General features: G+C 38.0%; 1 protein-coding gene across 8 annotated transcripts in view; it reads left to right on the plus strand.

Moving 5' to 3' along the window:
• Positions 1 to 26,510, plus strand: part of NUMB (NUMB endocytic adaptor protein) — a 191,274-nt gene that overhangs the window by 52,702 nt on the left and 112,062 nt on the right. The gene's annotated exons all lie outside the window — the stretch shown is intronic.

Here is a 26,510-nt window from a genome sequence, read left to right on the forward strand (position 1 = left end):
ACTTTATTACCAAATGGGAAGTCTTCCCAAAACTTTTAACATTTTATTTTTCTATAATTTTAGATTCGTAGGAAGTTGAAAAAGAAGATAGAGAGGTCCAGTGTGACTTTTACCATTTCCCCCAGTGGTTATGTTTTACATAATTATAGCATAATACTCAAGCCAGGAAACTAACATTAACACCAGCTTCTGTTATGAACATTTAAAATATACAAGAATGTTGAAGGAAGGGGCGCCTGGATGGTTCAGTGGGTTAGGCCTCTGCCTTTGGCTCAGGTCATGATCTCGGGGTCCTGGGATTGAGCCCCGCATCAGGCTTTCTGTTCAGTGGGGAGCCTGCTTCCTCCTCTCTCTCTGCCTGCCTTTCTGCCTACTTGTGATCTCTCTCTGTCAAATAAATAAATAAAATCTTAAAAAAAAAAAAAAAGAATGTTGAAGGAATAGTACATTGAACATCTGTATATCTGAGTGATAATTCAGTAACTTAAATGTTTTACCATGCTTGGTGTATATATATATATATATATATATATGCACATATTAGAATATGTGCTTATCTTTTGTCTGTGAACCACTTGAAAGCACATTGCAGGCATCAGCATACTTTGCCCCTAAGTACTTAGTTTTATCTTCCAAAAATAAAAGAAGGGCATTATACTTTAATAAACATTTGATAAAAGCAGATTATTTTTCTATATAACTCTAATACCATTATCATACCTAAGAATACTAGTAGTATGAATGGGGGAGGGGAGACAGTAGTCATAATGTTCCAGGGCTTTTGTTTTGAAGGCTTAAGTTATTGTTTGAGGAGATGGCCCTCCTGATGATGTACTCTTGGTGATAGTTTTGAGTATCTGAGCTCCTGCCATGTGTGCAGTTCAAAGCCCAGGGAGCCTCCTGATCCTGTATTCTTGTTTTCTGTCACTCTGCCCCCAGCTCGCACTTCCTACAGCTGTCTGAGCAGATACTTAGAATAGTTCTTATCAAGAGATTATCATTTTGTCGCACTGATTTAGGACTAGCATGTAACTTTGGTTTTAGTTATTAGGAAAGTACAGTTATAGTTGTGGTAGTTTTTGATAATGGTGATGTGTAAGGATTGTATCCAACTGGAAAGTAATTGAAAACCTGGCTACGAGGCTTAAACAAAGAAAGGTCTGTTTTTCTTACATAAGTCTGGAATGAGGCAGTTGCTCGTGTTGCTTCAGTGGCTCAACAATACTACGCGGCCGGTATCTTTGTGATTTGCTTGGCCTTCATGGTCCCAAGATAGCTACAACTCCAGCCTTCTACCCACATTTAAGGAGAAAGGCAAAAGGTCCAGACCAAGCAAAAGCTTTCCTATTACTGTTTCTAGAAAGTTACTTTTAATATCTCTTGGACCAAAATTGGGTCCTATGGTTACTTCTAACTGTCAGTAGCCTTTTGGCCTCTATAGTGAGGTACAAGGAGGAAGAAAGGATTTGCGAATGGCTTTTTGGACAGCTAGTTAACAGCATCTGTCACAATTACATGATTGCATTCATTTTACTTCAGAAGTTCTTTTGACATCAGTATTGTATTCCCCACATAGGTGCTTTACAGTTACATAGTAACATCTTACTGGGTACTGGAGGAAACAAAAGGAATTTTAAATTTAGTTGTGAAGGTGAGCTTTTTGGTTATGCAGGGTAAACTTCAGCTTGAATTTTGGGACTTTGGGCAGGTTTTTGACTTTGGGCATCTGTTTTCTCATATGTGAAATGGCGTTAATAATACCTGACTTTTAGGATACTTGTGAAATGGGAAGGAGATAATTTATGTAAAGTACTTAATATAGTGCCTGCTGCATTGGTGGTGTGACAAGGAGATATTATAATTGTTTGGTTAGTAGATGTGCTAGAATAGAAGAACATGGACTTCATAGTCAACAGACTTGATTCCTAGTGTCACTACACAGTAAATGTATGGTCTTAGGCAAATCATGTAATCTCTCTGAGATAGTTTATTAACGTGCAGTGTTTATCTTTTAGGATTGTTTGAAGGATTAAAAATTATATATGTACAGTGTGGCACCATGTAAGCTCTCAGTAAAAAGCATCTTTTCCTGCTGTTTTTCGTTATTATTTCTGTAATTTGGGATCCGTATAATAGGTAGGGAATCAATCATCGAATTTACTTTAGAAATTTATTTGAGGTTTACTTATTTATAATTAAAGGAATACTGTTGATTAGTAGTGAAAATTTTTCATCTGTTCCAAAAATCAGCTGCAGAAACCAGATAGTGTTACTGTGAAAAACAAGACTTTTTTTAAATGAAGTGTTTATTTTTAAGTCATCTGTACACCTAATGTAGGGCTTGAATTTATAACCCTGAGATCAAGAGTCACCTGCTCCACTGACTGAGCCAACCAGGTACCACAATAAAAAACTTTAAATTTGGGGCACCTGGGTGGCTCAGTGGATTTGAGCCTCTGCCTTCAACTCAGGTCATGATCCCAGGGTTCTGGGATGGAGCCCCGCATCAGGCTCTCTGCTCAGCAGGGAGCCTGCTTCCTCCTCTCTCTCTCTCTCTGCCTCTCTGCCTACTTGTGATCTCTCTCTGTCAAATAAATTTAAAAAAAAACAATAAAAACCTTTAAATTTAGTTGCGAAGGTGAGTTTTTGGTTATGTAATACAAAACTGGACTTGAATTTTAGGTCTTTGGCATAATGGTATTGTGTTGTGAATCTTGCTTATTCTTTTTTGCTCAACACTATCTTAAGATTTAAACTTGCTTATTTATTTATTTATTTATTTAGTTAGTTAGTAGCCTCCACTCCCCGTGTGGAACCTAGTATAGGGCTTGAACTCAACAACCCTGAGCTCAAGACCTGGGCTGAGATCAAGAGTTGGACACTTAAACGACTGAGCCACGCATGTACCCCAAGATTCAAACATGTTTACAATCTAGTGTGTAACTACTGACTGTTGTATAATAATCCATTCTATGTGGATTTTTACATTTTATTTACTTGTTTCTTTAATGAATCTTTAGGTGTGGCTTGGAAACTGCCTACACAAATAGTACTGTTATGTATTTTCTTATACATATTCCCTATTGAATTATGCAGTGGTTTCCCTGTGGTATATACTGAGGAAAGGAATTACTGACACATGGTCTGTATACATACTTAATTTCACTTAATATTGCCAGATTGTTTCTCAGAGCGGTTGCCCAGTTTATGCTCCTACCAGTACTATTTTAGGGTTTCTGTGTCCTTAAATCCTCACCAGCATTCGGTCTTACCCATCTTTTTAGCCTTGTCAATCTAATGGGTATAATGTAGTGTTTTGTTTTTCTTTTCTTTTACTTTTTTTATTTTAGAGAGAGAGAGAGGGAGAGAGCATGAGTTGGGAGAGGAGAGACTGAGGGAGAGGGGGAGAGGGAATTCTAAGCAAACTTCACACTGAGCATGGAGCCTGGCACAGGGCTTGATCCCAAGATCCTGAGATCTTGAGCCTGAGCCAAAATCAAGAGTCAGATGCTTAACTGACTGAGCCACCCACTGAGGCACCCCAAGTAGTGTTTTGTTTTAGTTTACATTTTTGTGATTTGAGAGTGAGATTTGGTATCTATTTATTTTATTTACTTATTTAAAAAAATATTTTATTTATTTATTTGATAGAGATTACAAGTAGTCAGAGAGGCAGGCAGGGAGAGAGGAGGAAACAGGCTCCCCACTGAGCAGAGATCCTGATGCGGGGCTCGATCCAAGGACCCTGAGACCATGACCTGAGCCAAAGGCAGAGGCTTTAACCCACTGAGCCACCCAGGTGCCCCTTGGCATCTATTTATTGATACCATTTGGGTTTTCCCTCCATATTGACTAAAAATATTACCCAAATAATGCATATGGAGATATTTTTAAAAATTGTCTCTACTTTTTTTCTTGTTGTTTTGTGTTTTGTTGTAGATTTTTTTAAAAAATTAAGATCATCTGTAATATTCTAATCTAGCAATAATGGCTATTAATATTGGCTGTATCTTTCTGGCTGTTAAAATTCATACATTTACAAATTCATATACACACAAATATATATATTTGTTAATAGGATCACAGGCCTGGGTATGCTATTTTTTGTAATGTACACTTTTCATTTCACAATGATTTATGACCATTTTCCTGTGTTATTGGAAATGTATCTACATTACCATGTAATGGGTGCATATAATTTCATTTTATGGCCTTAAGTTATTTAATCTTATATTGTGGGACATATATGCTATTTTTTTTCTCATTAACGGTACTTTTGTGAACTGTTAATCAAGCCTAAGCCTACATTTTGATGAGGCAAGGCTCTTGCTCCCTTTGTGAAACTAGATTTGTAATAGCAAGTTGTAGGCTGTCTCTGTTTATTTTCTGCTTGGATTCTAGGGCGGCTGTTAACGCTTCATTTTATAAAGACAACGTCTAGCCCTCCATGTTCCAGGGCAAGAGTTTAAAGACTTCCCAGTTAGCCTTTATTCTTTCTATCTTTTCTTCCTCTGTCAAGGCCTAGTTAACAAAGGATAGTGAAACGGTGGATAGACCTGTATTTAAATATCCTTGTCTCTTCTGAAAGAGGGGTTGGTTGCTAAATTTCACCTATAAGGAACTCATCTAAATTGATAACTTCCTTTTATTTTTTAAAATGTTACTAGCTTTATATTATAAAAGTAAAAATGTTTGTTGTAAAACAGTTGAGAAAACATAGAAAACCATAAAGAAAATAAAATTCCTATAATCCTACTCAAAGATAACTGCTATTACAATTATACCTTAATCTTTTTAGATGTTTTTTCTAGATGGTGTGCACTGGCTCACCAGAACCAGTAATTAAAGAATTACGCAAGCCCAAATCAATGGTAACTTGATGTTGGCAATGGTGGGGGTAGTTACACCGTGGAAATTGGTAAACGATGTAAACCAGGGCTTCCTTCTCTCTGCCTGATTCTATCCAGAGCCAGTTTTTTGGCACACTATTGCATTTATACATTATATCAATAAGAAGAGATCTACTTCTTAATGGCTTCTTAGAAGTCTGTTGTATCGATCTGTGGTTCTTAGTGTGGTCCTTGGAGGAGCAGTGTCAGTGTTACCTGGAAAACTTTGAAATGCAAATTCTTGGCCTCTATCCAGAGCTACAGAATCAGAAACTCTTCTGTTGGGGCCCATTAGTCTATGGTCCTACAAGCTCTGTGGGTGATTCTGATGTATGCTAAAGCTTGAGAACCAGTGGTATAGATATACCATAAATGATCAGATTGGTCTGATGATTTCTGTGTGATAAATTCCTAGACATATGTTCATTTAAATGTGTTTAGGTGGATATTGCCAAGTTGTATTCAAAAAAGGCTCTACTAGTTTCTATTCCCACTACATCAATTTCATTTTAGGTTCTAGTTCCATGTAGACAAAAACAGCTATGTTAAATACCTTCTTTTCTAGCTGCATCTGTATCCATTTATCTGTGCTAGAACTCATTTCGCCAGCATTGTCTTCAACAATGAAGTATTTTAATGTTATTTCTACTTTTAAGAAGAGGATAGTTGAGACATAAAAAAAACAAATAATAGCAAATAAACAAAGGCTCCAAAACCACTGTGCCTTGCTTGTAGAAGACATCTAAGCATCTTGTGTGGCTCTACCCGTACTCCCCCCGTGAGTGATTAACCCATGCTTCTTACCTTCTTTAACCCATGCTTCTTACCTTCCACATGTTACATTATTCTGAAACACCACTTTAAAATATAATAAGAGCTTCTTGCTGTGAAAGTTGCTACTAACGTTGCTACGCTGTTAGAAGGGGCAAAAGATCCCAGCAAGAACTTGTGACTCTTCTTGGTTTATATAGACACTAAGTGGTAAATATCTTAAAGATTTTTATTAGGATAGGAGCCAGAATTCATAAGTTTGGTGAAAAGAAGGCTAATTTAAGCAGCTTTGCCATATTTTATTGGCCCTGTTTATTGGTGCTCCAGTTTTTTCATTTTGAGCTTTTATTGAAGAATGGTTACAAACACTAAAACTGGTGCTTATCCCAACCTTCATCCTTAAGGGACTTCTTTTTTCCCTAGAATGAATGCTTTGGAGTCCAAACTTAATTTTGTGATGGCATTAATAGGGTCTGCCAAATTGCCAAGATTCCAGATTATACAACCTCAGAAATAATTTGATTATTTAACAATTTAATGTCTTAATTTAAGTAAATTAACTTAACTAATTTTGTTTGAAGTGATGACTCCAAAGTTTATGTTCTTGACCTGAACAGTTCTCAGAGATTCTGCTCTGAAGGAAAGATGAACATTGGAGCTGAAATGGTAGCCCCCGGTTCTTTGTTGTTTCATCTTACCTTCCAGTCCAGTGTGGTAGTTTGGAGAGCGACTTAGCCTTAGTCAAGTCATCTGATTTCTTTGTGCAGCAGTTTTCTTATCTGTAAAACTGAGCTACTGATACCTCTCTCACAGGATTATTATCAGAATGAAATGCAACATGATATGTAATGTGCACAGCATAATTCTCTCATAGTACCTAGTAATTGGTAGATGCTTTTTGATTTCTCTTAATAGTAAATATTCCTTTTTTTAAAAAGATTTATTTATTTATTTGAGAGTGTGTGCAAGCAGGGGGTGGGGCAGAGGGAAAGAATTTCAAGCTGACTCCCTGCTGAATGATCTTGTCTGGAGATCATGACCTGAGGCAAAATCAAGAGCCTGACACTCAACAACTAAGCCACCCAGCTGCTTGAATGTAAGCCTTGTAGCTCTCTCCTTGATATTTCCTTTTTTGGGTCTTGTCCTCCTTTCAGAATTTGATATAAGCCTTGACCCCTCTTATCAGAAAAATGTACCCGTCCATTAAACTTGACTGAAGGCTGGGGACTTTGTAGATCACCCCCCACCCCCACCCCACCCTGCCAAAGCTCATCTGTGAACCAAGTTGAGGATCTTTGCAGAACAGTTCCTTGGCAGATTCTCCGGTTTATTGGCTTTAATTGTCATCCCAGTGTAGATGGGTGGCTCTTAAGTCTGGTTGTTTGCCTTGTGAACTTCTTTCTACCTATGGACATATTTATCATGGTATCTTTATGTACTAGAGACTTAATAAGTGAATGGAGAAATAAATCACACATTTTAATTGTTGATACAGGCAAAATAAATTATGACACCATATGGCTAGATTAGAGATCATACTCACTGTAAATTATAGCTAATCAAGTTAAATGAAGTTAGGTAGTGATTTAGGCACAACTGTCTCATTTCCTCCAGTACCCATTGAAATTTAAGTGTAAACCTACACAAAGGGTTTTGGTCACCAATTATAGTGAGGACATGAGTTTCCAAGAAACCCATCAACTGTGGTAGCTTCTTTCAAACTCTAAGGTTAGGGGCATCTGGGTGTAGCTCAGTTGGTGTAATGTCCGACTCTTGATTTCTGTTCAGGTCATGATCTTGGGGTCCTGGGATCGAGCTCCACATCAGGCTCTGCACTCTGCATGGAATCACCTTGGGATTCTCTCTCTCTCAAATAAATAAATCTTAACAAACAAACAAACAAACAGTTTGTTTAGAGCCAGAATATAAACTCATCTGAAAATTTGCTATTTCGCTTTCAAGTAGTTATCATAGACAACTGTGTATTCTTAGTATTAGAACTTTGTGCCTTCATCTCTTCCATCCCTTCTCTCCACAGGTTTAGTTACGGCTCTAATAGTTGCAGGGGACAGAAACCCAGTTTAAAGGGGAAAAGTGTTATTGGCCCAAGTAATTGAGTAATTCAAAGTCAAGTCTGATTTCGTAGAGATTTAGGGGCTCAAATGAGTATCAGGGGCTCTCACTTTTATTCCTTATTTCTCGGCTCTATTTTTCTTTACCTCTTTTCCTTCTGGGACAGGTAGCTTTCTTTATGTAGTCAAGGAAGAAGGCTGGAAGCAGCTCTAGTTTATGTTGGTTTTATAACTGCAGTCATAGCAGAAGAGAGGTAATCTTCCTCATAGTATTAGAAAAAATTCCTGGGAAAGACTTTGGACTTGATTGCTGAATTACCTGTATAAATGATCCTCAAAGTGTGGTCCCTGGGTCAGTATTATCAGCACCATCTGAGAGATATTAGCAATGTAAATTCTGGGGCCTCTTCCCGGATATACTGAGTCTGAAACCAGCATTCTTTGCTTTAACAAGCCTTCTTGGTGAGTCTGATGATGTATGCTAAAGTTTGAGAAGCACTGATCTATATGACCAGTACTCACAGCTGTCTGAAATAGAGAAGAAGATCCTTTACCTTTGGAATAATTATTGGTTTTTTACCTTCCCTAACAATGCCCCTGGAAACAATTTTTTTAAATTTAAATTTCTGCAAGATTATGGTCTGTACGGTTCATTCAACTGAAATGTTCTCTTTAAGTAGATGAGTTTCTCTAAATTTTTTTTTTAAGATTACATTTATTTGAGAGAGTGCATGTGAGCATGAGTGGGGGGAGGGGAAGAGGGAGAGGGAGAAGCAGACTCTGCACTGAGAGGGAGTTGTGTGGGGCTTGATCCCAGGACCCTAAGATTATGACCTGAGCTAAAGTCAGACACTTAACTGAGCCACCCAGATATCCCTCTGATTTTTTTAACGATACATTAAATCATACATTTAATGATACAAAATAGCATTATTTGCATGCCATCTATATACCAGTCAGGTCAAATATGTTTTATACACAGGTCTTTAATCCTTCACACAATGCCATAAAATAGGTCATGGTTCCCATTGTTGCTAAAAAGAAAACTGAGGCTGAGAGAGGTTTGTCTAAGGTGGATTAAGGTCGTCTATCAAATAAGTGGAAAATTAGAGTTTGAATGTAGATACTCAAGGCATTTTATAGAGGGTCTACTTTGTGAAGGGATCTGTTATAAGTATCAGGAGTACAAAACTGGTTAAGACCTAGTCTTTGTCCTCCATAAAGAGGACAGCCAGTACAGGGTAATGGCTCCAGTAACAAAGATACTGAAAGAGTAATTTGGGAAGCAGTGGAGGGAGCTTCTAACTTGGCTTGGCTTGGCTTGGGGAAGGCTTCAAAAAGGGGTGTGATTTTTGATGTTTGAGTAGATATCATTTTAAAAATTCCTTTGATGAACACAAAAATCTTACAAAAAAACTCATTCATTCTACTTTCATGTTTAATGACATTTCAAAATAAACTACTTCTAAAAGCAAATCAAAGCAATGATAACTTTAGAATGTTTTTTCGAACCACATTTGCCCTTTATCCCAATTTCTAATGTGTTCTCAAAGGAGAGTCTTGTTTTAGCACTTCAGAATTTTCTTTCTTTTTTCTTCTTTTTCTTTTTTAAGATTTTATTTCTTTGTCAGAGAGAGAGAGAGGGCACAAACAGAGGGAGCAGCAGGCGGATGGAGAAGCAGGCTCCCCATTGAGAAAGGAGCCCAGTGCCGGACTTGGTCCCAGGTTCATGACCTGAGCTGAAGGCAGACGCTCAACCTACTGAGCCACCCAGGTGTCCCAGAACTTCATAATTTTCAAAGCTACATTGTAAGCCATGGGAGATGTGCCATAATTTATTCAACCACTTCCCTCCCGCACTTTTTTTTTTTTTAAGCATTTAAGCTTATAATTTTTATGGTTATAAATGGTGCTATGGTGAATGTTTTTCCACATTCATCTTTGTATACTTATATTATGCTTTTAGTATAATTCCTAGAAATAGAATTGCTGTACCCAATATTTGTATTTTGGGTTTATATTCCTCCTCTTTTTTTTCTTTTTTTAAGATTTTATTTATTTGACAGACAGAGATCACAAGTAGGCAGAGAGGCAGGCAGAGAGAGGAGGAAGAAGGCTCCCCATGGAGCAGAGAGCCCGATGCGGGGCTCAATCCCAGGACCCTGGGCTCATGACCTGAGCCGAAGGCAGAGGCTTTAACCCACTGAGCCACCCGGGTGCCCCTATATTCCTCCCCTTGTCACATGTCATTGTCATTTGCATTTTTTGTTTGTTTTTAAAATACCTTCACATGTTATGCCTTTATAACGTCAGTTATAAAGTTATGGGTTTTCATAATTTGTTTTCATTTTTGTTGGTAAGTAGATAAAACATAGTTAATTTCTGGTCATTTTTGGCATGTAAGCCTATAAATTAAGGTGATACACATAAGCAGTGTGTCTCTGTTAATATAGTGGCCCAGTCGTTAAGCATCTGCCTTTGGCTGGGGTCATGATTGCACCGTCCCGGGATCGAGCCCCACATCAGGCTCCCTGCTCAGCAGGGTCTGTTTCTTCCTCTCCCTTTGCCCTTACCCCTGCTTATGTGTGTGCATGCACCTCCCCCCACAAGTGAATAAATAAATTATTTTTAAATATTTTCTTTGTTTATTTGACAGAGAGCACAAGCAGGGGCAGTAGCAGGCAGAGGGAGAGGGAGAAGCAGGCTTCCCACAGAGCAGGGGGAGCCTGATGTGGGACTCAATCCCAGGAACCTGAGTTCATGACCTGAGCCAAACGGAGGAGTTTAAGCAACTGAGCCACCCAGGCACCCTGAATAAATAAATTCTTAAAAAGAAAGAAGGAAAGAAAGAAAGAAAGAAAGAAAGAAAAGAAAAGAGAGAGGAAGGGAGAGAGGGAGGGAGGAAAGGGAGGGAGGAAGGAAGGATAAATTCTGTATAAATCACTTGTTCTAATAATCTTCTACCAAATTTTCTTCCTCTGTAATATAATCATTGAAAGTCTCATTTCTGACTTAAAAAATATTTCCTCACAAGGAAATTATATCTTATAAGGGAGAGGTTTTCCAGAATTTTAGTTTTTATGGTAAGGTTGCTTCTATTAGAATTCTTAAAGCATCTGATAGATTGGGTGTCCTTTATTATCTTTTTCTTTGATTTATAATCTCACTGGTTTGGATTGTGTTGAGTACATATTAGAGTCTCAACAAAATCTTTGTGGGTTGTGGGGGCCTTTAAAATCTTTGGACTTCCTAACATAGAAAAAAGTTTGAATTGGAATTTTTCTTTCTGTTTCATTTTGTTTTCTGTCAGAATTTCCCGGTGGTATTCAGTTAGGACTCAGGGATTTTATTCTAGAGATCAGTCAGCCTGTTCTTTCCTTAGGAGTTATTCAGAATCTTTTTTCCTTTGTGGTATGCGCTTACTAGGCAGAGTAGCCACGGTATTCTAGTAAGAAAACTTATTGCCAAAACACCCACTACAGCAGAAGACTGACCTACTTAATGGTAACAAGTTGAAAAAAAAAAATCTGTGGAATTGTACCAGCATTGGATCAACTTCTTTCTTCTCTTGTGGTGGATGGGGTGGGGGTAGATAGACAAGAGGATAAGAAAGGATAGTGAACTGCTGCAGGGAAGTAAGTAATGTTGTGAGTGAGTATTTAATTACCTGAAATTGTTTGATTAAAAGCTATTCATCTGGTACAATTTGGAAGCCTCTAAAGTGCAGCAGTTCTTCTTAAATCACTTTAAACTTTAAAAACAAAAACCAAAAAACCAGGGGCACCTGGGTGGCTCAGTTGGTTAAGTGTCTGCCTTCAGCTCAGGTCATGATCCCAGAGTACTGGGGTTAAGCCCCATGTTGCGCTCCCTCTCCCTCTGTTCCTCCCTGCTACTCATACTCTTTCCCCCTCTGTCTCTCAAATTAATAAAATCTTTAAAAAAATGTTTTTTCAATTTTATTTGGAATTTTATAGATACTGAAACAAAAAAAGAATGTTTGGAATTTTTATTTGTAGCAAGTGACTATGGGCCTTAACTTTATCAAACTCATTTTTTCCATTGTTACCCAGTCTAATTTTCACTACTCTCAGTATCACTAGCATCTAAATTTTAGAGCTGTGTTGCCAGTACAGAAACCACTAGCATATGTGGCTACTTAAATTGATTAAAACTGAGTAAAATAGAAACACTAATTCTTCTGTCAAACTGGCCACATTTCAAGGGCTTACTTGCCAAATGTGGCTAGTAATACCATATTGAGTAGCATAGATACAGAACATTTTCATCATTGAAGAAAGTTCTGTTGGATAGGATTGTTCTAAAGGCTGCCGCATTCTGTCATGCTTTCAGGGTTTCCCAAGCTTGGCACTGTTGATATTTTGGACCAGATAATTTTTTGTTTTGGAGGCCTTGGAGGATATTTTGCAACATCCTTGGCCTCTAGTCACTAGATGTCAGTAACATTCACCCAGTTTTGACAATCAAAAATGTTTCCAGATATTACCAAAAGTCCCCTCGGGAACAAAATCAACCTTGAGAACCACTGATCCGCTTGCATATATTAGTTCTGTATTCAGCTAGTTTTTGCTTCACAAAAAGCTTAGTGGCTTAAATAAATAATTTAATAGCTTGTGACTCTGGATTGTTAGTTTGGCTAGGGCTGTATTGATCTCTCTGGTCTGTTGGTGGTCTGGCTGGGCCAGATAGCCTCACTTACATGTTGGCAAGCTTTTGTCCAGGGTAGGATTGGGAAATTTGTTCTCCATATGGCCTTTCTAAGAGGCAGATTCATTCAATTGTTGGCTTAAAGTTCTAAGAGTACAGGAGAAGACAAAGTCCAATATTCAAGCACTTTTCCGGTCTGTTGTATTGACACCCATTGGCCAAAGCAAGTCATATGGCCAAGTCCACATTCAAGAGGGAAAGAAATAGATTCCACCTCCCAATAGGAAGAGTAGTAAAGTCATGTTATAAAGGAGCGTGCAAAAGGAATGAAGCAATTATTGTGGGTATTTTTGCAAAAACTTTACTGCTGTTATTTTTGGATAACAGAAGGGCCTTATTGACTTTCATTATATTTATCATTTTTGTCTTGTTTTTGCTCTATCATTCAGCCTTCTGGCTAAGATCAAATGTTTGTTTTTGCTTTGTTTTTATTTTATTGTTTTAAATCCATAATTGTTTAACTTTACTCACGTATTTGCTCTTTTGAATATTCTTGATTCTTTCCTATGTTATCATGCTTTCATCCAAGGTTATTTCCTTACTTCATAGATAATTCCTTTTTTTTTAGTGTGAATCTGCTGGTAGCGAATGTTCTGTTTTTGTCTGAAAGCATTTTTATTTTGCCTTCATTTTTGGAGGTTTTTTTTTTTTAAGATTTTATTTATTTATATGACAGGGTGTTAGAGAGCACAAGTAGGTAGAGCAGTAGGGAGAGGGAGAAGGAGAAGCAGACTCTCCACTGAGCAGGGAGCCCAATGTGAGGGTTGATCCAAGGACCCAGCGATCAGACGCTTAACCCACTGAGCCACCCTGGCACCCCAGGGATTTTTTTTCTTTAACAGAAAAATTTTGATTTTCCCCACTTTCTCATTAGACTCTTCTTTTAAAAAAAGATTTTATTTATTTATTTGAGAGAGAGCGCACAGAGGAAAAGGGAGCAGCAGACTCCCTCCTGAGCAGAGAGCACAGTGCAGGGCTCAATCCCAGGGCCTTGAGATCATGACCTGAGTGGAAGGGCAGACACCTAACCAGCTGAGCCCCCAGGCACCCCTCTCATTAAACTAGTATTTTCATTCTCCTTTGCTCAGAGAATTTTATCCTAATGTAATATTCTTACTTAAACATATATATTTTTAATTCCAGTATAGTTAAGATACAGTGTTATATTTGTTTCAGTTTTTACAACATAGTGATTGAACAGTCTATACCTTACTCAGTGCTTATCACAGTATTCTTTTTTTTTTTAAAAGAGGCAGGCGGAGTGGGGTTGGGGGGAAGCAGGCTCCCCGTTGAGCAGAGAGGCTGATGCGGGGCTCGATCCCAGGACCCTGGGATCATGACCTGAGCCGAAGGCAGAGGCTTTAACCCACTGAGCCACCCAGGTGCCCCAAGAGTACTCTTCTTAAAAAAAAATTTTTTTTAAAGATTTTATTTATTTATTTGTCACAGAGAGGCAGGCAGAGAGAGAGGGGAAACAGGCTCCCCACTGAGCAGAGAGCCTGATGCGGGGCTCGATTCCAGGACCCTGAGATCATGACCCAAACTGAAGGCAGAGGCTTAACCCACTGAGCCACCCAGGTATCTCCACAGTAAGAGTACTCTTTATCCCTTTCATGTATTTTACCCATCCTCTCTTCTGATAACCATCCATTTGTTTCTCTGTAGTTAAGAGTCTGTTTTGTTGTTTGTTTGTCTCTTCTTTGTTGGTTTCTGTTGTTTCTTAAATTCCAAATATGAGTGAAATCATGTGGTATTTGTTATTCTCTGACTGACTTACCTTACTTAGCATTATAACCTGATGATGGATGATGTTAAGAACTTTTCATGTGTTTGTTGGCCATCTGTGTGTCTTTGGAGAAATGTCTCTTCATGACTTCTGCACAATTTTAAATTGGATTATTTGCTTTTTGGGTGTTGAGTTGTATATTCTTTATATATTTTGGATACTAATCCTTCACCAGATATGTCATTTCCAAATATCTTCTCTGATTTGGGAAGTTGTCTTTTAGTTTTGTTGATTGTTTCTTTTGCTGTGTAGAAGTTTTTATTTTGATGTAGTCCCAATAGTTTATTTTTTTTTTAAAAAATTAAAAAGATTTTATTTGAGAGAGAGAGTGAGCATGAGCGGGGGTGGGGCAGAGGGAGAAGCAGACTCCCTGCTAAGCAGGGAGCCTGACACAGGGCTCCATTCCAGGGCCCTGGCATCATGACCTGAGTGGGAGGCAGGTGCTTAACTGAGTGAGCCACCCAGGCACCCCTACTTTGTTTATTTTTGCCTTTGTTTCCCTTGGCTCAGGAGACATATAAAAAAAAAAAAATGTTTCCCTTGGCTCAGAAGACGTATAAAAAAAAAATGTTGCTATGTCCAATGTCAGAGAAATTGCTGCCTATGTTCTCTTCTAGGATTTTTATGGTTTCAGGTGTCACATTAGGTCCTTAATCTATTTTGAGTTTATTTTTGTATATAGTGTGAAAAAGTGGTCCAGTTTCACTCTTTTGCTTGTAGCTGTCCACTTTTCCCAGTGCCTTTTTTTTTTTTTTAAGATTTTATTTATTTATTTGACAGAGAGAGATCACAAGTAGGCAGAGAGGCAGGCAGAGAGAGTGAGAGGGAAGCAGGCTCCCTTTAGAGCAGAGAGCCGGACGTGGGACTCGATCCCAGGACCCTGAGATCATGACCTGAGCCGAAGGCAGCGGCTCAAACCACTGAGCCACCCAGGCGCCCCTTCCCAGTGCCTTTTGTTGAAGAGATTATCCTTCCCTTTGGATGTTCCTGCTTTGTCAAAGATTATTTGATCATATAGTTGTGGCTTTATTTCTGGGTTTTCTGTTCTGTTGTAATGATCTATGTGTCTTTTGTGCCAATACTATACTGTTTTGATTACCACAGCTTTTTAATATAACTTGAAGTCCAGAATTGTGATTCTTCTAGTTTTGTTCTTCCTTTTCAAGATTGCTTTGACTGTTCTGGGTCTTTTGTGGTTCCATACAAATTTTAGGATTATTTTTTCTAGTTCTGTGGAAAATGCTGTTGGTATTTTGATAGGGATTGCATCACATCTGTAGGTTGCTTTGAGTAGTATGGCTATTTTCCTTTAAAATTTTATTTTTATGTAATCTCTACACCCAACAGTGGAGCTCTAACTCAGAACCCTGAGATCAAGAATTGTATGCTCTACTGAGTGAGCCAGCCAGAAATCCCAGGTGATATGGCCATTTTAACAGTATTTGTTCTTCTAATGCATGAGTGTGGAATATCTTTCCATTGCATTGTGTCATCTTCAGTTTCTTTCATCAGTGTATTAAAAGTTGTCAGAGTACTGGTCTTTCACCTCCTTGGTTAAGTTATTCCTAGATATTTTATTATTTTTGGTATAATTCTAAATGGGACTGTTTTCTTAATCTCTGCTGCTTCATTATTTGTGTATAGATATGCAAAGGACTTCTGTATATTGATTTTGTATCCCATTACCTTACTGAATTTGTTTTTCAGTTCTAGTAGTTTTTTTGGTGGAATCTTTATGGTTTTCTATACATAGAATCACGTCATCTGTAAAGAGTGAAAGTTTTACTTCTTCCTTACCAATTTGGATGCCTTTTATTTCTTCTCCTTGGCTCGTTGTTGTGGCTGGGACTTCAATACTATGTTGAATAAAAGTGGTGAGAGTGGACATCCTTGTCTTGTTCCTGATCTTATGGGAAAAGCTCTCAGTTTCTCACCATAGAGTATGATGCCAGATCTGGGTTTTAGCATATATGGCCTCTTACATGCTGAGGTGTGTTCCCTCTAAACCTGCTTTATAGAGGGTTTTTGTCATGAATGGATGTTGTGCTTTGTCAAATGCTTTTTCCGCATCTATTGAAATGATCATGGTTTTTTTACCCTTTCTCTTGTTGATGTGGAGTATTGTGTTGATTGATTTGTGGATATTGAAGCACTCCTACCTACATCCCAGGAAAAAATCCCACTTGATCATGGTGAATGATTTTTTTTGTGTGTATTGTTAGATTTGGTTGGATTTTTTTCATGTGTCGTTAGATTTGCTAATACTTTGTTGAGGTGGTATATTGGGTCTGTGTTCATGAGAGACCTTGGCCTGTAGTTTTCTTTTTTTGTAGTGCCTTTATTTGGTTTTGGTATCAGAGTAACGCTAGCTTCATAGAATGAATTTGGAAGCTTTCTGAAGGAAAGCTCTTCAGACTCTTTTTTTTTTTTTTTTTAGAATTTATTTTTATTTATTTGACAGAGAGAGAGATCATAAGTAGGCAGAGGCAGGCAGAGAGGGAGAAGCAGGCTCCCTGCTGAGCAGAGAGCCTGATGTGGGGCTCAATCCCAGGACCCTGAGACCATGAACCAAGCTGAAGGCAGAGGCTTAACCACTGAGCCACCCAGGCGCCCCTCTGAAGGATATTTTTATTGGGCATAGAATTTCAGCTTGGCAGTTGTTTTCTTACAGCATTTTAAATATATCACATTGGTATATAAACAATGAATCTTGGAACACTGAAAAAATAAAATAAAGTCAATCAATCAGTCAGTCAATATCCCATTGTCTTCTGATTCCTTTGTTGTTGTTGTTATTAGAGAAGTGGTATCTTTGGTTTTCATCAGTTTTAAATAATTCTTCTAGGTGATTTTCTTTGTGTTTAAGTTCCTTGAATTCCATAGACCCTTTGAATCTGTAGCTTGATATCTTTCATTAGGTTTGGAATATATTTAAAATATTTTTTCTGAAAGGAGAAAATGAAACAAGATGGGATCGGGACGGAGACAAACCATAAAAGACTCTTAATCTCACAAAAGAAACTGAGGGTTGCTGGGGGTGGGGAGGTAGGGAGAGGTTGGTTCGGTTATGGACATTGGGGAAGGTATGTGCTATGGTGAGTGCTGTGAAATGTGTTAAGTCTGATGATTCATAGACCTGTATCTGTGGGGCAAATAATACATTATATACTAATAGAAATAATTAAAAAAATAAAATATTGTTTCTGTCCCACTTTTTCACTCACTCCTGCTGGGATTTAGGAGAGCTATATGTTATATCTTTCTCTGCATCTTATGTGTCTGTAGTGTGCTTTTCTCTATTTTCCATCTTTTTGTTTTTGTTTTTGTCCTTCATGTGGGTATTTTCTATTGACTATTTTCTATTAAGTTTTTTCTTTTTTAAGGTTTTATTTATTTGAGACAGAGAGAGAGAGCGAGAGCAAGTGTGCACAGGCAGGGGGAGAAGCAGGCTCCCCATAGAACAGAGAACCCGATGTGGGGCCTGATCGCAGGACTCTAGGATCATGACCCGAGCTGAAGGCAGACGCTTAACCAATTGAGCCACCCAGGCACCCCTACTGACTGTTTTCTAGTTTAGTGTCTAATCTGCTGTTACAAGCATCTGTTTTATTATTAATTTTATATGTATATATTTTTTTAGTTCTAAAATTTCAGTTCTTTTTTGTTTTTATAGGTTTCTGTTGTCTGGTGAAATTCGCATCTTGTCATCTATTTTCTCAAACATTTTAATCACTTTTATTTATTTATTTATTTATTTTTTAATGCTTTTATTCGTTTATTTGAGAGAGAGAGCTGGTTGGGGACAGGGCAAAGGGAGAGGGCAAAAGACTCCCCGATGAGCAGGGGGCTTGATACAGAGATCATGACCCAAGGTAGATGCTTAACCAACTGAGCCACCCAGGTGCCCCTAATCACAGTTATTTTAAAGTCTGTGTCTGATAATTAAACTGTCTGGATCCCCTTTTGGTCTTTTCTTAATGTCTGCTTTTTCTCTTGTCTTTCAGTCATTTGGTCCTCCTGGCATTCCTGATAATTTTTTAAATGAATATCAGTGTATATTAAAAATGATAGAGGGTCTTGATGATGATATTGTTTTCTAGAGAGGATTTAATTTTCTTGTAGTGGTAGTTAAAAGTAGGAGCAAATGACCTTGATTCAGTACAGGCTTGAGATGATTGGAGGCTTTGTTTTAGACTTCCTAGGGGCTGCTTTAAGTCCAGTTTCCCCTTACTTTGAGAGTTCCGTCCTTCAGAGGTATCAAATGGAATCCTGGGGTATTTGCCAGAGCTTGTCCTTGGCAAGCTCTGAAGTATACTTTTTTTCCCCAACACTGTGAGCCTATCCAAAGTTCTGCTTACCTTTTTTTGCTTTAAAATAGGCTTCTTTTCCTTTTTTTGGCCTCTTGTTTCCCCCACAGGTTAGGATTCAATAAATACCCTAAGGGCAAATGCAGTACAGAATGTCCAGCCTCATTTTTCTGTGGTTACCTTTTCTGTGGACTTTCAACCCCTCAAATCTTGCTGTCTTGATAAGCCCTGAGCTCTAATTTCTGTCTTTGCAACCCTGTGAAACTGCCAACAGGTCTAGTAAGCAGCTAGTTGCCTCAAGAGGAAAAAGTAATGGAGAACAGCAGGCTTAACTCTGCATCTCCTTTTTCTTTGGTGTTTTGGCGTCTAACATCCTGCCTGCTTTCTGTGTTTTATTTTTTGTTTTTAAATCCCATTTTTGTAGTTTTTCTTGCCAGGAGAATTGGTCAGATACAATTCACTGTATAATAATTTGTAATGAACGTCTATTATTAAATAATATATTAAATAATAACTTAAAATAATACAGCAATATTATAAACAATTTAAAACATACATTGATCATTACAAAAGAGGGCATGAACTTGAACTTGACAAGAGGGCATGAACTTGAACAATGAATTTGACAGTTGAGGATCCTGCCCTCATGTAACTTTTATTCTTGCAGAGAAGAGAGGTATTAACTACACCTTTATTTATATTGTGTTAAACCATAAAAGAGAAGTACAGGTTGTTACCTGCTTATTTTGAGATTTAGTTCAGGTGGGGGGGGGGGTGGTCCAAGGACAGTTACTTGGAGAAATGATATTTGAGCAGAGCTGTGAAGGTGAGTAGAATTAACTTAGGGAAAAGTAAGATGTTTAAACTATGGATTAAAGAGACTTTAAGATGAAAAAGGGCATAGTGGGTTTAAGGTATCGAAGAAGGCGAGTGTACTTGGACTGATAGGCAAGCACAAAATTATACCAAGCTCTTTATAAGCCTTATTAAGTATTTTTTAGTGTTTTTTCCCCATTTTTTCTATTCTGATGTGATCACTTGTTTGACTCTAATTCATCCTCTGTCCTTAGACAGAGTTATTTGTTTTAGTTATTTATGCAGTACAAATACATTAGGTGTCTTTTGCAAACAAGGTTCTAAATGAGATACTGATGTTGATTAAAGACAATATGGAACATTGGCTCCAGAGTCAGACAAACCTGAGCTAAAATGTTACCTTACTAATTAGCTGTATAATTTTGCATCAGTTATTTAACATTTCTGAACCTGAATTTTCTCATGTGCTAAATACTAATGGAAGTGATAATAGAAGGATTAAATGAGCTGATAAATTTGCTCAATATTTTTTTTTTAAAGATTTCTTATTTATTTATTTGACAGAGAGAGATCACAAGTAGGCAGAGAGGCAGGCAGAGAGAGTGGGATGGAAGCAGGCTCCCTGCCGAGCAGAGAGCCCGACGCGGGACTCGATCCCAGGACCCCGAGATCATGACCTGAGCCGAAGGCAGCGGCCCAAACCACTGAGCCACCCAGGCGCCCTAAATTTGCTCAATAAATGGTGGCTCTTTTTACTATTAAACAACTACAAACCATGAATTCTGCTTTCAAGTTGCCTAAATTCTCTAGGACATGATATACATCAATAGTTACAATATGTAAAGGGCAGTAAATGATACAAGAACTGACAAAGCAGTGGAGTTACTACTTCCAGACTTGAATATTAGGACTATTTAAAGATGAATGTAATATATGATAGACTTGGAGCTAGCTGTTTTCAAAAGTAAATTTGGTATATCGCTATCTTATTCATAAATGCTTTCATTTTATTTTTATTTATTTATTTTAAAGATTTAATTTATTTATTTGTCGGGGAGAGAGATAGTGACAGAGGGAATACAAGCCAGAGGGAGAGGCTGAGGGAGAAACAGGCTCCCCACTGAGCTGGGAGCCCAATGCAGGGCTCCATCCCAGGACCCTGGGATCATGACCAGAGCAGAAGGCAGACACTTAATGACTGAGCCACCCCTGTGCTCCTCAACGTTTACATCTTATCAAGCTAAACAACCACTCTCCTGATTTCTTTCCTCATAATATCTTGTGAAACCATATGAAGCAGTTGGCTTCCTTTCTGACCTCTTTTCTTATTCTCCCTTTACTTAGGAAGCTATAGCTTCATCATGGACTTTCTATTCCTCTGACGCACTAGGTATAGTTCTGCCTCAGGACTTGTGCACTTGGTGTTCCTTTGCCCCAGAGTACTTTCTTCTACCTGTCTACTTGGGTTTTCCCTGTCACTACCTAATACAGATCTGTCTGCTCAAATATGACCTAAATAGCAAAGAGGAAATTACCTCTTTATTTAAAAGAATGTGTCCTCTTTTTTACCTACCCCATCACTTTACTTCCTGTTACCCCAATTTTCTTCATATACAACATATTATATATTTGTTTCTTTATTATTTTTTCAGCCTCCCCAAATAAAATACACCAACAGGAGGGTAGAGACCTTGGTTCGTTCTCAGTCTTATCTCCATAGTCTAGAAGAGTATCTGTCTTATAATTGCTTCTCCATACATAATTTGTTGAATAAATGAACACATGTTTTCTGGTTCAAAGCACAATGTTTTTTTTTAAACATTTATTTATTTATGTATGTATTTATTTTAGAGAGAAAGAGCAGGGGGTATGGGTGGCAGAGGGAGAGAGAGTCTTAAGCAGACGCCACACTGAGCTTGGCACCTGACATGGGTGCCATTTTGTCTGGTAGACAGTAGTAGGTCTTTTGAGACATTTTTTGGGTAAGATTTAGAAATGTGGGTTGTTTGATACTTCAGGTAGGTGAGTTAATGACAGGGTAATATGCAGTGTACAAAGGGCAAACACATGATACCATTACCTACTTGATCCTGGAGAGAAGTTTTTTTTGGCCTATTATAAGTCCTACTTTGGATCTGACCACCTTTTTTTTTTTAAAGATTTTATTTATTTATTAGACAGAGATACAGTGAGAGAGGGAACACAAGCAAGGGGTGTGTGAGAGGGAGAAGCAGGCTTCCCACCAAGCAGGGAGCCCAATGTGGGGCTCGATCCCAGGACCCCGGGATCATGACCGGACTGAAGGCAGACGCTTAACAGCTGAGCCACCCAGGCGCCCCTGACCACTTTTTTTTTTTTTTAACTACTTTTAAGAGCATTTCTACATTACAGCAAAATTAAGCAGAAAATACAGAGTACATATTCCCTCTGCCCCCACATATGCACAACCTCCCTGACTATTAACATAGGCCACTGGAGTGGTACATTTGTTACAGTGAATGAACTTATGGTGACATATCATTAATACCCAAAGTCCACAGTTTTTGTTAGGGTTCACTCTTTGTGTTACATATTCTGTAAGTTTTGACAAATATATGATGACCTCTAGCCAACATAACAATATTATACAGAATAGTTTCAATGTCCTAAAATCTCTTCTGTCTGTATGTCTTTCAAAATCCTCTAGCCTTTGGCAACCAACCACTGGCAATCTTTTTATTCTCCAAAGTTTTGCTTTTTCCAGAATGCCATAGAGTGGGAATCATACAATATGTAGCCTTTTCTCTTGGTCTTAAAGTTTTCCATGTGTCTTTTCTTGGTTTGGTAGCTCTTTTCTTTTTAGTGCTAAATATTATTCCATTCTCTAGATGTATCACAGTTTATTCATTTACCTACCAAAGGACTTCTTGGTTGCTTTCAAGTTTTGGCTGATATAAATAACCATGTGCAGGTTTTCTGTGGATGCACGTATTCAACTCCTTTGGATAAATACCAAGGAAGAGGATTGCTGAATCATGTGGTAAGAGTATGTTTAGTTTTTAAGGAACTGCCCAACTGTCTTTCAGAGTGGTGGTACCATTTTGCAATCCCATCAAGAAAAAGTGAAAGTTACTGTTGCTCCACATCCTTGCCAGAATTTGGTGTTGTCAGTGTTCTGGATTTTGGACATTCTAATAATAGGTGTATAGTGGCATCTTATTGTGATTTGTGGTTCCTGAATGACATATGATGTTGAACATCTTTCTAAAGATTTTATTTATTTATTTGAGAGAGAGGCAGTGAGAGAGAGCATGAGCATGGAGAAGGTCAGAGGGAGAAGCAGACTCCCCGTGGAGCTGGGAGCCCGATGCGGGACTCGATCCCAGGACTCTGGGATCATGACCTGAGCCGAAGGCAGTCGTCCAACCAACTGAGCCACCCAGGCATCCCTGAACATCTTTTTATATCTTGATTTGCCACCTGTATATCTTTGTTGAGATATCTGTCAAGTCTTTTACTCACTTTTAAATCAAGTTGTTTTCTTATTCCTCAGTGTTTTGTTTTTTTTTTTTTAAGATTTTATTTATTTATTTGACAGACAGAGATCACAAGTAGGCAGAGAGGCAGGCAGAGAGAGAGAGAGGAGGAAGCAGGCTCCCTGCTGAGCAGAGAGCCCGATGCGGGGCTCCATCCCAAGACCCTGGGATCATGACCTGAGCCAAAGGCAGAGGCTTTAACCCACTGAGCCACCCAGGCATCCCTGTAACAGAAATTTTAACATTGATACAATACTGATTTGGTTAGCTCTACTGTGGTTATCTGTCTGTCTTCCTAGAAAGATACATGGAAACATGGAGTGCTAAAATGGTACAATGTCTGCAACTCACTGACATGGTTCAGGGAAAAAGGTGTGAGAGAGAGAATGGCAAAGTAAATGGGGTAAAATGTAAATAATTGGTGGCATTTGGAAGTTATATAAAGATAAAAAGTCACCTAAAAATTCCCAAGTTACAGTCCTCTTTGAACAACTTGATTTTACTAGTTATTTATAGAATTTTTAAAAGATTTTATTTGGCAGAGAGAGCGAGAGAGGGAATGCAAGCAGGGGGAGTGGGAGAGGGAGAAGCAGGTTTCCCACTGAGCAGGGAGCCTGAAGTGGGGCTCGATCACAGGACTCTGAGATCATGACCTGAGCCGAAAGCAGACGCTTAACGATTGAGCCACCCAGGTGCCCCTAGTTATTTATAGAATTTTTAAAAGGTACAAAAATTATTATCATCACTTAAAGAAGTAAAATAGTGAAGGAAATGCTGATTAAGTCAAGAAATTACGAACTGTTAAGATACAGAGCAGAAGGACCTGAATTTTTGTTTAGAGTTCTGTCATGACCAAGTAACTTCATTGAACACCTCACTGTCCTATGTTCATTTCCTTCAACATGTGTACAGTAGGTTTTTAAAGGACTTCCTAAACATTTCCTGTATACTAATAAGTTTTCCTTAAAAAGCATGCTTTGTAAAAATCAGATTGCCAGGGGCGCCTGGGTAGCTCAGTCTCATTAAGTGTCTGTTTTTGGCTCAGGTCATGGCCCAGGGTCCTAGGATTGAGTCCCACTTTCGGCTGCCTGCTCATCGGGAAGTCTGCTTTTCCCTCTCCCACTCCCCCTGCTTGTATTCCCTCTCTCGCTGTGTCTCTGTCAAATAAATAAATAAAATCTTTTTTAAAAAATCAGACTGGCATGTTCTAGACAAACACTTTCATAAATTTATTAAGAAAATTTGAAGACCAGGGGTGCCTTGGTGGCCCAGTCGTTACGCATCTGCCTTCAGCTCAGGTCATGATCCCAGGGTCCTAGGACTGAGCCCAACATCGGGCTCCCTGCTCAGCAGAAAGCCTGCTTCCCCGTCTCCCTCTGCTGCTCCCCCACTTGTGTTTCATCTCTTGCCATGTCTCTCTCTCTCTCTCTCTGTCAAATAAATAAAGAAGGAAAGAAAGAAAGAAAATTTGAAGACCATTTTATAAGCTTTTTGTTTGTATTTTGAAAGTTTTTATTTAAATTCCAGTTAGTTCACATACAATGTAATGTTAGTTTGATATGTACAATTTAGTGATTCAGCAGTTCCATACATCACTTGGTGGTCATCACAACAAGTCGTGTGTGTGTGTGTGTGTGTGTGTGTGTGTGTGTGTCTTTTCTTTTCCCCCTTTGCTCATTTGGTTCTTAAATTCCACCGATGAGTAAAATCATACAGTATTTGTCTTTCTCTGACTGACTTATATTTTACTTAGCATTATACTGTCCAGCTCTGCCCATGTTGTTGCAAATGGCAAGATTTCATTCTTTTTATGGCTGAGTAATAGTCCACTGTGTATATGTACCACATCTTTCTTTGTTCATCAGTCAGTGGGCACTTGGGCTGCTTCCATCTCTTGGCTATTGTAAATAATGCAGCTCTAAACATAAGAGTGTCTGTATTTCTTTGAATTAGTGTTTTTGTGTTCTTCGGGTAAATACCCAGTAGTACATTTGCTGGATTGTAGGGTAGTTCTTTTTTTTAACTTTTTGAGGAACCTGTGTAACTGTTTTACACAGTGGCTACACCAGTTTGCAGTTCCATCAACAGTGCACAAAGGGTTCCTTTTTCTCCACATCCTCACCCAACACCTGCTGTTCCTTGTGTTGTTGATTTTAGCCATCTGACCCCTGGTGTGAGGTGATATCTCATTGCGATTTTGATTTGAATTTCCTGAGGATTAGTGATGATAAGAATCTTTACATGTGTCTGTTGGCATTTTTGCAATTATTTTTGTTACAAGGGAATATTTTAGGGAATGGAAGTTCTTTATTAAATCTTTGAGCTACAATGACCACACACATTTTAATTTTATGTAATAAGTTATTTTAATACTTAGTATAATTCTTAATAGATTGGTGACACTCATAAAAACTCACCTTGATATTAGTATCAGTGAGCTGCTAACAAAATTATTCTATAGGGTCTGTGTAAAATATTCCTATCATTCCTTTTTTAAAAAAAGTTTTTATCAGGGTTCTAAAAATAATGAGGCATATTCAAATATATTGCTTATAGTTTTTCTTTGTTCTAGAAATTCATGAAATAAAGGTTATTTAAAGGTATTTTTTCATACTTTTTGGGATTTAAAAAAATTTGAGTATAATTGCTACACAATGTTATATTAGTTTTAGGTGTGCAGTATAGCGCATTATGCTATGCTCACAAGTGTAGCTACCATCTGTCACCATACAACACTATTATATTACCATTGACTATATTCCTTTGCTGTGCCTTTTAGTCCCATGATTTATTCATTCAATATCCAAAAGCCTGTATTTCCCACTCCCCTTCACCCATTTTGCTCAGCTCCCTACCTTCCTCCTCTCTGGCAACCATCAGTTTGTTCTCTGGATTTATAGGTCTGATTCTGTTTTTGTTTGTTTATTCATTTATTTTTAGATTACACATAAGTAAAATCATATAGCCTTTTTTTTTCTCAGTCTGACTTATTTCACTTAGTATAATACCCTCTAAGTCCATCCATGTTGTCTCAAATGGCACGATTTCATCCTTTTTTATGGCTGAATAGTATTCTGTTTACATATATACATACACACACACATAGTCACACACAAAAACACACCCCACCTCTTTCTTATCCATTCGTCTGTTGATGACACTTAGGTTGCTTCTGTATCTTGGCTGTTTTAAATAATATTGCAATAAACAGGACTGCGAATAAAAAAGCAATAATGAAAATAAAAAAGATTTTTATATTGTATTATTTAAAAAAACCCTTTAAATAAACACCTAACCATATAACAAATAGATAATGTTATAGATAATTTATTGGTAAATGCAGATATTGATATAAATGTGTTTATTAATTATAAAATTATTTAATTGAGATTCTAAAGTCAGCGACAGTAACAATTTAAGTTGTTTGACCAGTGAAATGCTAGTTAAAATGGAGTAGTCATTCCTTGGTGATAACAATAGTTCTACCCTGCTTTGATGGCATGTCTCTCTTTTTTTTTTCCTTATAAAAATTCCTTTCTACCATTGCTAGGCATCACTCCTTGTTGACACAGCCCTTCATGTTTTGGGCCCTTTGAGTACTTACTACAAGTGTTAGAAAGGATATGTGT

Source organism: Meles meles, chromosome 6 (assembly GCF_922984935.1).
Source record: "Meles meles chromosome 6, mMelMel3.1 paternal haplotype, whole genome shotgun sequence".
Classification (NCBI taxonomy): domain Eukaryota; kingdom Metazoa; phylum Chordata; class Mammalia; order Carnivora; family Mustelidae; genus Meles; species Meles meles.